This window comes from Nematostella vectensis, chromosome 3 (assembly GCF_932526225.1).
Source record: "Nematostella vectensis chromosome 3, jaNemVect1.1, whole genome shotgun sequence".
Classification (NCBI taxonomy): domain Eukaryota; kingdom Metazoa; phylum Cnidaria; class Anthozoa; order Actiniaria; family Edwardsiidae; genus Nematostella; species Nematostella vectensis.
This window is the reverse complement of record NC_064036.1, coordinates 16,215,428-16,226,181: the sequence shown is the minus strand read 5'-3', so window position 1 is coordinate 16,226,181 and position 10,754 is coordinate 16,215,428.

Sequence of the window (10,754 nt, the reverse complement as noted above, 5' to 3'; positions counted from 1 at the left end):
CCAACACCAAAAACCACACACCCCTTTCCCCTCCCCTTTCCCCCCTCCCCCCCCCATGACCACAACACGACTCACGCTACAACACACCAAACCAACCACATTCTACAGCAGCCACTGATCCTACAACCAGCGCTCCCCCAAACAACACACCCTACATACAGCCCACCCCCCCCTTCCACCACACACACATCTATCCCTCTACACATAGCCTACTACATACACACCATAGCACCCTACGACTCTATCAACCTACCCACAACACACCATCCAGCCACACCCTACACCAGACACTACCCCACAACCAGCCCCCCTACATACAGCCCCCTCCTCCACCATACAAACATTTACCCCACAGCACAAAACCCAACTACAAACGGCCACACCCTATGACCCACCCTACCTACCCACAAACAAACACGCACTGCAACACTCACACACACCTTCTTCACCCCCCCCTCACCACCACAAACTGCACACAACACAATCACAATACAATACAATAAAAACACCCTTACACCACACATAACAGTCCTCTACCAACCATCCCTTCCCCCCCCCCCAAATACACACACAACCCGCCTACTTCATACGCGCCGCAACTCTCACTACGTCACGCCACCCCCTCCTCCCCCACCATACACATACATTTTATAATAACACAATCTTGTAACATCGTAATCTGATCACATCCGGTACATGCCATTATTACGTTAGTCGCACCGTGTTATCACAAGCTCAAGCTATGAAAATGCGGACGAAAATCCGACGTAAGGTAAGCCTCACACACAAACACATAACGTGTGCAACCACACGTTGGTGTATAGGAGCAAGCTGTTTAGATCGATCACAACAGTTTAAAATACACCTCAGACGCGGTAATATCTCCTGTTTCCCCTTTAGCCTTTTCCTATTCCGCCCTAGTCCTCGTGTCTCCTACCCTCGGCACCCATCAGTTTTTACCTCCCTAACCGCGTCTGACTAGCAATCTATCTTGCTCCCTGACGATAAATCTTGGCTAGAATTAGTGTGGTGGCACATTTATTTCTAAGAGCTCTTATGAAGTGTTTGTGTATCTCCTTTTATCAGCCCCCCAGGTACACGCCATTCACTTCTCTCGATTCTTCGTATTCCTGCCGTTTCTGCTGCCTGTGCCTCCGCGTATTATTTTCGCTCAATATAGGCCATCGCTTATCAGCCACTATCTTAGAGCGCGCATCGTTACACAATCTCTCTTTACACGACACAATATAACACCCCGTACTCAAGGAGCCAACTGTCCTATACTTATATAACCACTATCTATCTCCTATTTGCCATCCATTTCTTTCTATCACCGGCCTTGTAATTCCATTTAATTGTCTACAAGCTCACATTACACTCCACAAAATTGAACTATATGTTATCACAAGAAGTTATCAACATGTAATTATCACCTTCCTCCGAAGGTCAAACACACAGTTCTCCCCTAACATCTCACTGCTAGCCTATTTCCACCTCTCATACATAGCCACTACTCCGACCCTTACAGCCCCCAATGCAATACACCATATAAAATAGCCACACGTACACACTTTAACCCACACACCAACGTCCATTACCACACGTTTTATCACCCCACACAGCCACAGTTAAGCCCCGACGCCTCGGTACGAATACCAGATTAAAACCAAAACCATCTGACTTTGGGGAGAGGAGTGTTGACTGGCCCTCCCCTCGTGAATTTTTCCCTGGATCTCCCAGAATGCTTTTCAATCCGTAAAGGCCTCTTCGTGGTTTTACAAGCCTTCAAGGAGTGGACTTTGTGTTTTGAGGCCATGGAAATGAACCTGGAGGATCAGAATAAAGGTATCTATTTGTGTCTTGAGCTGTGTTTGCTGATCTCTCTCCCTTGTGTTGTATTTTGAGCGTTTTATTGAGAGGGGTGATTCTGCTTTTCTTTCCTTGTTCGATTTGAAATTTGTCAAAGAACCTGTGCTATTATTTGGCTTAAGAGTAGTTGCCAACACCTTGGTTGGATGCATATCTTCAAGACCATTTATCCCTTAGACTGATGCCTGAGTATCTTCATCTTGTTGTGTTTAGTTTGCAATAATGAATTTTTTGGTTTGTGGGTACTTCCCAAAGCCTGTACAGGCCGGTTGAGGGGTCAATGTGTTAACTCAAAAAGGATTTTGTTGATAGTGACATAAGATATCCAGATTGGATAGACTAGTAAAAAAGTCATAAAATTGTTGTTAGCGTACAAATATGTTTTGATAGTTTGTAGGAAGTAAATAGATAATATATATATATATATATATATATATATATATATATATATATATATATATATATATATATATATATATATATATATATATATATATATATATATATATATATATATATTAGTGTTGGTTTGAGAAAAATACAAACTACATAGGTTTCCCTACAGGTCTGTTTCGTGGTTGCCCACTCATCAGGGGATTTAATGAGAATATTCCTACCATCGTATATGTACTATTAACATTGAAATTTACATAATAATAGACTGATAGTTTTAGCTAAGGCGGTAAGAGGAACAATAGCGAGTTACATTAAATATGCGGGGCGAAAACTAACAGTGCGGAACGTGTGAAAAATTGATAGCGCGAAAATTTAACGGTGACGGGATTAACAGTTCTAATTGTTTCGTAGCAGGGCTTTGTTTCTGTGGCGGCACGAGGACACGAGTTCATTGCGTTTATTTAGAGTTGATAGTTTGGGTAGATGATCGTCAGCTTTTCCTTGAGGCAGAGGTTGCAACGCTTAGTGGTACTGTTGTAGGCGGATTGGGAAGAAAGAATGCGCCATGAAATAAAGTACTCAATCATGTTGTCCTTGAGAGTCCAGACGTGTTTGCTGAGTTCGGTGGAGTTTCTGTGTTTGGCGTGTCGGAATGATGCGGTGTGGTTTCTGTACCTGGTCTTGAAGCTGTTTTCAGTGAGCCCGACGTATGTTTCCGAGGTGTTGTTGTCTTTTCGAGTTACGGTAGCTTGGTAGATAACAGATGTCTGTAGGCAGTTTCCGTCTAGAGGGCAGGTGTCTTTCTGTCGGCAGTTGCATGTCTTGTTGTTGGTAGTGGTAGGGGCGGAGCTGGCGATATCGGTAGCCGACGATGCGGTGATGATGCGCTTGTTGTGGTTGTCGATGATCTGTTTGGTGTTGTTCATGCAGCTGTAACTGATTTTGATGGTGTTTCTGTTGAAGATTTTACGGAGGTGGTTGTCTTTCGGGAAGTGCTTGTCTATCAGGGTGAGGAATCTGTGGCCGGTGTTGGTGCTGGTGTTCTTGCTGAAGGGCGGGTTGTACCATAGGATGTTGTTGCGTTTGCGGGTTTTACGGTTGGTTACGGTGTTGGGTTCGTAGCGTAGCGTGTAGTTGTATCCGCTATCGTCGAGTGCTTTCTGGTAAGGTGGCGCGGTCTGGTCAAAGGAGGCTTGGTCTGAAGATAGGGCAGATATATATATATATCTGATGATTTAAGAAATATTAAATATTATTTCTGTTTTTGACGAAGTCAAGGATGTCACAGATTTCACGCGACCAACTTGTTATACCCCCCTCTTCCCACCCTTGACATCGATCTACACGACACATAACGAGCTTAGTGTCATACGATGTTTTGGCGTAAGGGTAGATTTACTTTATTGACGTCATCGATGACGTCACGTGACCATCTTCTTGCACCCCACTTGAAGCATCACATCACACCTACCGATTTTTGTTGTCACACGGTGGTGCTTTAATGAAATCTATTTTTTTCTAATTTTGATGACGTCAAAATATTTTTGCTTTAGTGACGTCACAATTACGTGACTAAATTGGTACACCCCCCTTGACACCTTCATGGCACATACTAAGATGGGTTGTTGTATCATGTTTCTTTTGTGAGATGTGGATATTTTTGTTCTGAAATCGGTATAGTTGTGCTTTTAGTGTCATCAGCGATGACGTCACAAATCGCGTGACCATATCTTTGTACCCCCCTTGACAGAAACATGACACCTGCCAAATTTGGTTGTGAAACAATGTTTCTTTCAAGAGATATGCATGTTGTTGATTTTAATCACGTTTTTTGCTTTAGATTTTGGCCGTTTCCATGGAAACATTTGCTCTATCCAAGCTGAACTTGCGACAAATCTTACATTACCGACCACTGCCGATTAGGCTCTTACCGAAAGTGCTCGTTAAAAAAGCATTATATGCTAAAAGCAGTGCTTGTTTTTGCCAAAAAAAGTGCTAAAATAATGCTTTTTTTTAAAATGTTGGTGGATTAAAAATAATACTCATTTTTTCAGACTTTTTTTAATCATATAGAACATTACATTTTCAGATTTTCGCTCACATGTTTTAACATCAAAATTTAACGATCAATTTTTTTTCCATTTAAGTCCAACACACGCTTGTCATTGGGTCATCATTACCCATTTTAGAAGTTAGTCATCGCTTGTTGTACTGGGTCATCACACTTGCTTGCAGATAGTCAACTAAGGCATGCTCCTGTTGGTCGTTGAATGCGGAATTGAGAACAGAGAATACCCTTTCTGCTGCAGCCGAGGATGGCTGCACCAACAGCACTTTCTTCACTGCAGAAGCCCAGTGTGGGAGCGGTTCCTTGTGGTCGTGCCACCATTTTACCTTTAGCTCTTCTGTGTTGATTACCACATCTGCAGTGGCAGCTAAGTAAGCAGGTAGTTCAGCTTTTAGGCCGTTGATAATGCAATCATCATTGAGAAAAGGGAAGATTCGCAAGACCTCTACTGAGTGCTGAGTTGGCTTCAGCCACTGGACGCTGACCGGACACATATACCTCGCAGCCTTGAACGCTAACACTGTGTTGTATAGTTGGACATTGAACTTTCTCAGAAACCAATCTATGGCTGGTTGAACACATGCCTTTGCCTGCTGTTCGAGGGCTGCTACGTTTTGGGCAGGATTTTCTTCAGCGATTGCTGCTGCGACTGCACGCACGTTTGGAAAGTGAGGGGCTTGGCAGGCTTGGGCAACAGCATGGAGTTTCTCATAACACGAGAACACGAGAGGGCCATCACCTTCCAAGAAATAGGTCGCTTTTATAAAGTGCTCCCCAACATCGGTGGTGATGGCGAGCTCGAGCTTCAGGTTGATCACTCGCTCAGTATCGGAAAGTATTGCCTGGAGTTTAGGGAGTAACTGTGGACCAATATTAGCGGCTTCTGCTTCTATCAAGAATCCCTCAATATCTCCAAACTGCAGTAACATTTGTTTGTAGACTTCCCACTTTGACCACCATCTGGTCTCACTGTATGATCTCGGTCTTTGCCCAGTCAGATCTTTCCACAACAGCTTTGCCTTGTAACTATGGCGGAACAGGCGAAGCCACACGCTACCGAACTCTAGAAGAGTTGCAATGACAAGATGATTCCCGACATTGTCAAGCGTGTGTGAGAAACACACAACGTTGAGCAGCTTAGAAAAGATAAATGCAATCCTATCCAACGCTGCCTGGTTCACACTTGCCCCATCTCTCATGGCTGCGAGTAACGAATTGGCCTTGACACCATAATCAACTGATAGGCACTGATTAAGAACTTGTGCAAGATCATCCGCATTCACTGACTTGGAACATATATCAATTTTGACGAGACGTTGAATAATCGACCAATTCTCGTCAAGGAAACGCAGGATGACAGCAATTGCTTCTCCTTGTCGTGTACTCCCGTCAAAGATCATCGAAACATCTCATGCCAGTCTGGCCAGGCAAAGTCAGTTCATTTTTTATCCTTTCGACTCCCTGCTTGAGAATAATTGAAATGTACTGACCAAGATGAGCACTTGCTGTGAGAGGTTGGCCATTCTTTTCTAAGAGGGAGCGTAGCTTATCGATTTTCCCAAGTGGGATGCCAGCCTACAGAAACTCTTCGACCACTTCGAGTCGGTAGGCCCGTTCAGATATTGGTAGAGTGCTGTCTTTCTGCGTCATGTCCGCCGCTCTAAAAGCCTCCATAATAGTCTGATCCTTCAACTTAGACTTCTTCAGTTTCTCTTTACCATTTCCATGTTTCTTTGAAGCCAAGTGTGTAGTTAGAATACTATTCTTCGAAGACACTATTTCGCGGCATGCCAGACAAAACAACTCCCCTTCTTTGATTGTTAGTTCCTCTCCTGGATATTGCTGAATCCGATCATGTATGCTTATGTTCTTTACATCACAGTTCCCCCTAGTTTTGTTTTTTCCACTGATTGATGGCAGAGTACGCTCTCGAGCTATCTCTGCCTTGCTTGGCTGACTTCCAGTATTGCTAGTGAATGACGCCATCTTGGAACGCAGACTGCAACCGCAGACCTATCAAATATATTCCCCAGCCTCCTCGGCTCCTTTGACGAAAATGAATGCAAATTGCGGCTTTGGACGACATATGTGAAGTCAGAGTGTGCTGATTAACGCGAAATTATATAAATAATCAGTCGATAATAAGAAAAAATGCTAGCAGTGCTTTTTGGGAAAAAATGTAAAAAAAGTGCTCGCAAAGCCAAATAATGCCAAAAAAAAGTGCTAGCACTTTCGGTAAGAGCTACTGCCGATATACTGGTGCATTTTGTTTTGCCACTAACGCGTTAAAACTGCCCTTTTTCAGAGGTCGATTAAGTGAGGTCATCGATGAAAAAAGTTAAAATATCATAAAGGTGTCAAAAAGGGGCGCAGCAAAAAGGCATATAAATCAGAACACAATTTCACCGAAGATGAGGAAAAGTCAAAAAAAGATAGCTCATTTTTGTTCCATAATTTCAATAAAAAAGGCTCCTTATGACGCTACCTTTGACGTCACACATTATGTGATAATTGTAACCAACACCTAAACGACATCTCCCAAGTTTTGTTGAATCTGAAGAAGATAAGAATGATATCTACATGCATATTTTTGATGACGTCATCGATGACTTACTGGGGGTTATGTGGTCGGTTTACCGGGTTTGTGGGGTTACCGAGGGGTTCGGTTTACCGGGTTTGTGGGGTTACCGAGGGGTTCGGTTTACCGGGTTTGTGGGGTTACCGAGGGGTTCGGTTTACCGGGTTTGTGGGGTTACAGAGGGGATCGGTTAACAGGGGGTTTGGAAGCTACCTGTATCGAGTGGTTGACCTATCGGAGTTTCTTCGTGGTTACCAAGTCTCGAGTATCGGGGGTCAAGCCGTTGAAGTGCCCTACGGCTTAAAGTTCTAATAACCTTTTACTTATAGCAATCTAGCCAAAGGAAAGCATAGACAAGCTTTCAAATTCTAAAAAGGGAATTTGATTGACATTTGAATTTTCTACAGAGCTTAAGAAAAATTTTCTTGGCCGCGCGAAAGGAGATTGAGTCGAGGGAATAGTTTTCCGGTAAAACTTGTAACCACAGAACGATGTTCAGCAATAACTGAAGACATGAAGACGAGAACTAGTTTAGCGCGCGCATATTTTCTTTCTTCATGTAATTTGATTGACATCTCCATCTACGTCACAAATGACTGGACCCGGGCCTTCACGGTTTTTCCCCGAAGGTAGACAAAAATACTTCAATATTGCATATTTGAGTTATTCGCGCGAACGCGCGTTCTATAGCATACACATACCATTTGCAAAATAAAAATATAAAGAATCGACAAAATCAAACAATTCTGAAATGTTATATGGACTTTTAAAAAAATAGGTATCGAGGTTAAAATAAATCAGGTAAAGGCACATATTCGAACAAAAAAGAAGAACAGAATTTAGGGAAATGCTAAATTTGTAGACAAAATAAGAACAATATTGAGGGAACTTTTAAATTTGCAGACAAGATAAGACCAATATTGAAGGAACTTTTAAATTTGTAGACAAAAGAAGATAATATACTGACTTTGGTGACAGTTAATTTCGTTATTTTTCATGAAGTTAGCAGCAATATATCAGATAGACACATCCACTAAATGTCCCCCAATTAATCATGACCTTCCCCAAAAATACCAGATGTCTCCATTTGGCAGAAACTTAATAATACTGTTCCAGACAGTATCAGTATGGTTTTCTCTAAATACATGAGATTCATGATTGATATTGCAATATATATTTTTTAAAAACTCTATTGCTATGAATACTTTGTCTCATCACCACAGAAGATGAAAATTAAAACAAAGGTTTTTTTCCCTTTCTTTACTTCATTGTTGTTCTTGTGTCGACGTGGCGTGAAAAGGAAGCGTTACACCGGTGGCACATACTGCGGAGACTTGGCTATTGTTTTCCATGCGCGTGACACGTGTTGCACACGCGCCATACACGCGCCACTTGAAAGATAACACAGCAGGACCACAAACTTCCAGACAAAAATTCAAACGACGGAAAGAAATATTGAAACAGTATGAAAAAATAGTCTTAAGACCATGGTTTGTATATATATATAAAAAAGTAGAGTCAGTGTTAGATAGGTAGAATCATTAAACTCTTTTCTAAATGTAAAAAACACAAAATGTTCTTTCTGGTATGAAAATCGAGATCTGGACTTGGGAAATTCTTTAAAGATCTTTAGTCTTGTACAAGCGTTATTGGAAGATTCTATATTCCTTGTCAAGAGTGCACACGAAGCAAACAAGCAACAGGTTGATTGAGTATTAGGGGCGAATGCCAAGTTTGTAATTGTTTTACTAAATTATTTATTAGAAAATATTCATTGTGCTGCAGAGAAATGATAGCGACCCTGAAATACCAGCCTGCAAAATCTGCTTATTCTGTTAACAATAAATACCCCAGGACAATAAGTACTCTTATCGATAAAAAAATGTTTGTGCTTCCGAGAAAATATTTCACTCAAAAACAAAGAGGCTTAAAGAGTTTTCCCCAATCTAAATATGTAAACTATAAATGAGTTGGAATTAGAATTGGAGAGGTTCCAATAAAAATATCAAGGAGCAACAGGTTGCCGGATCAATAAGAATGGTAAAATTATGCGTCGGAAACGGATAAAATAAACAAACCGAAAACGTAACAGGTGCACTGGAAAAGATTGTAAAATCTTTATTACCTTAAAATAAAGCGATCTCGTTTGACTAGCTTGGTCAAATTATACCTTCCCTGCTAGCAGATCCAGCCCAGCGAAACACAGAGAAAAGAGGCCTCTGCTAGCAGGGAAAATTATACCGAACTACTATTATGTTTTCCCTTTATTATTTAAGGATGATAAAACACATTTTCTGGAAGCTCCGGAAACGGTGCGACAATATCCCAGCCCATATCAATCACGTAAAATAACAAATACACTACAGAACTTCTAGATCGCGTAAAAGATACAGTAGTGATAATATTTCTAATGAATCTCCAATGTTCGACAGGGTATATCATGCATCCCAGCTGACGTATAGTTTTTAATGTTACTATGAATAATATGAATAAAAAATCATCTTTTGCTTACCCACTTATTATTCCAGCAACCTGTTGCACTTGAAAGGATTCCATTCCTTTTATGATGGACAGGTTTTTTTTTTGCTTAGGTATATTGAAGGCATTACAAGGGGAGTAAAATGGGTTGTAAGGATTAACTATGGAATTTCTGGACTTTTTCTCAGAGTTTTAGAATTTCAGTTGTCTTTCTAATGATCCAATTAGCGCCTCTATAAAGAAAAAAGTCGCGAGTTGATTTTGGATAAGAATGCTAGATGGGTTTGTTTAAAACGGAGAATTCTTTATCGCATTCATAGAAATAGAAAATCCTATCTTTAAAGATGTACAATATGTAGGAGATCGTTAATTGGGAGGATGAAAATTTTCGGTGAAAAGTTTCCATTTGTTGCGTTATTTTGTAAATAAAAACAAACCGAAACACAGAATCTCGGATGTGAGATGAGTGATGAGGGTATAAGAGAAAACGAAACAATTACATATACATTTTTAAGAGGATTATTTCATAGTGATTCCAGCAGTATTTTGTTTGGTGTATCATCATGCACATCACCTGTTTTCATGAATGTAGTCATTTACATTTTCCATAAAACCGGGGCGTTACAAGTGTAAAGTATTTGCAATTAGACCAATTAGATACAGTATTGGCCTATCCCAGGCTCCGCCTATTGCGATGGTGTAATACAGGTTTATAGAAAAACACGAAGAGCAATATTGGCACTCTCCAAGAAACTGTCATACTTGAAATGTTGAAGTTCTTCTAGTATATTTTGACATCTCGGTATAGGGCCATTAGGAAAAGTTTTGATTTTTCTTTAAGAGCTTCAAATATTATTCAAATTTCCGTCAGTTCCGTGGTTTAACACGCTGAATACGCGAATTTTTTGATAATATAATGCAGTATTCAGACTTATTTTATATCTCCATTTAGAAAGTTACGGGAATTAGAAAGTATTAATTTACAAGTTCATTTACTTTATTCTTTGTGAGAGTATTTCCTTGACGATGGAGTTTGGCTTTTGAGTAGACTTTGAAGAACTCCGACATCGTCCTTTAAAGTTGCCATCATACAGCATTGGTATCTAAAGTTAGAATGTTCATATTTCTAACACAACAAGGATTCCGGTCCAGCAAAGAGGTTTTCGGTCGAAAAGAGCATTTATTCCTATGTTTAACCTTAAATTTCCTGATCTTTCCAAAGCTCCCAGACTGTAATTCCTGTACGTTTCCGGTAAAAGAGAATATTCTTTGCGAACAAGTTTTAGTCCAAAACTTGATACAATTCTTACGATATTGAATGTCGGTAAATTCTATGGATCCCGGTACGAAGAATTATGTGTCGGA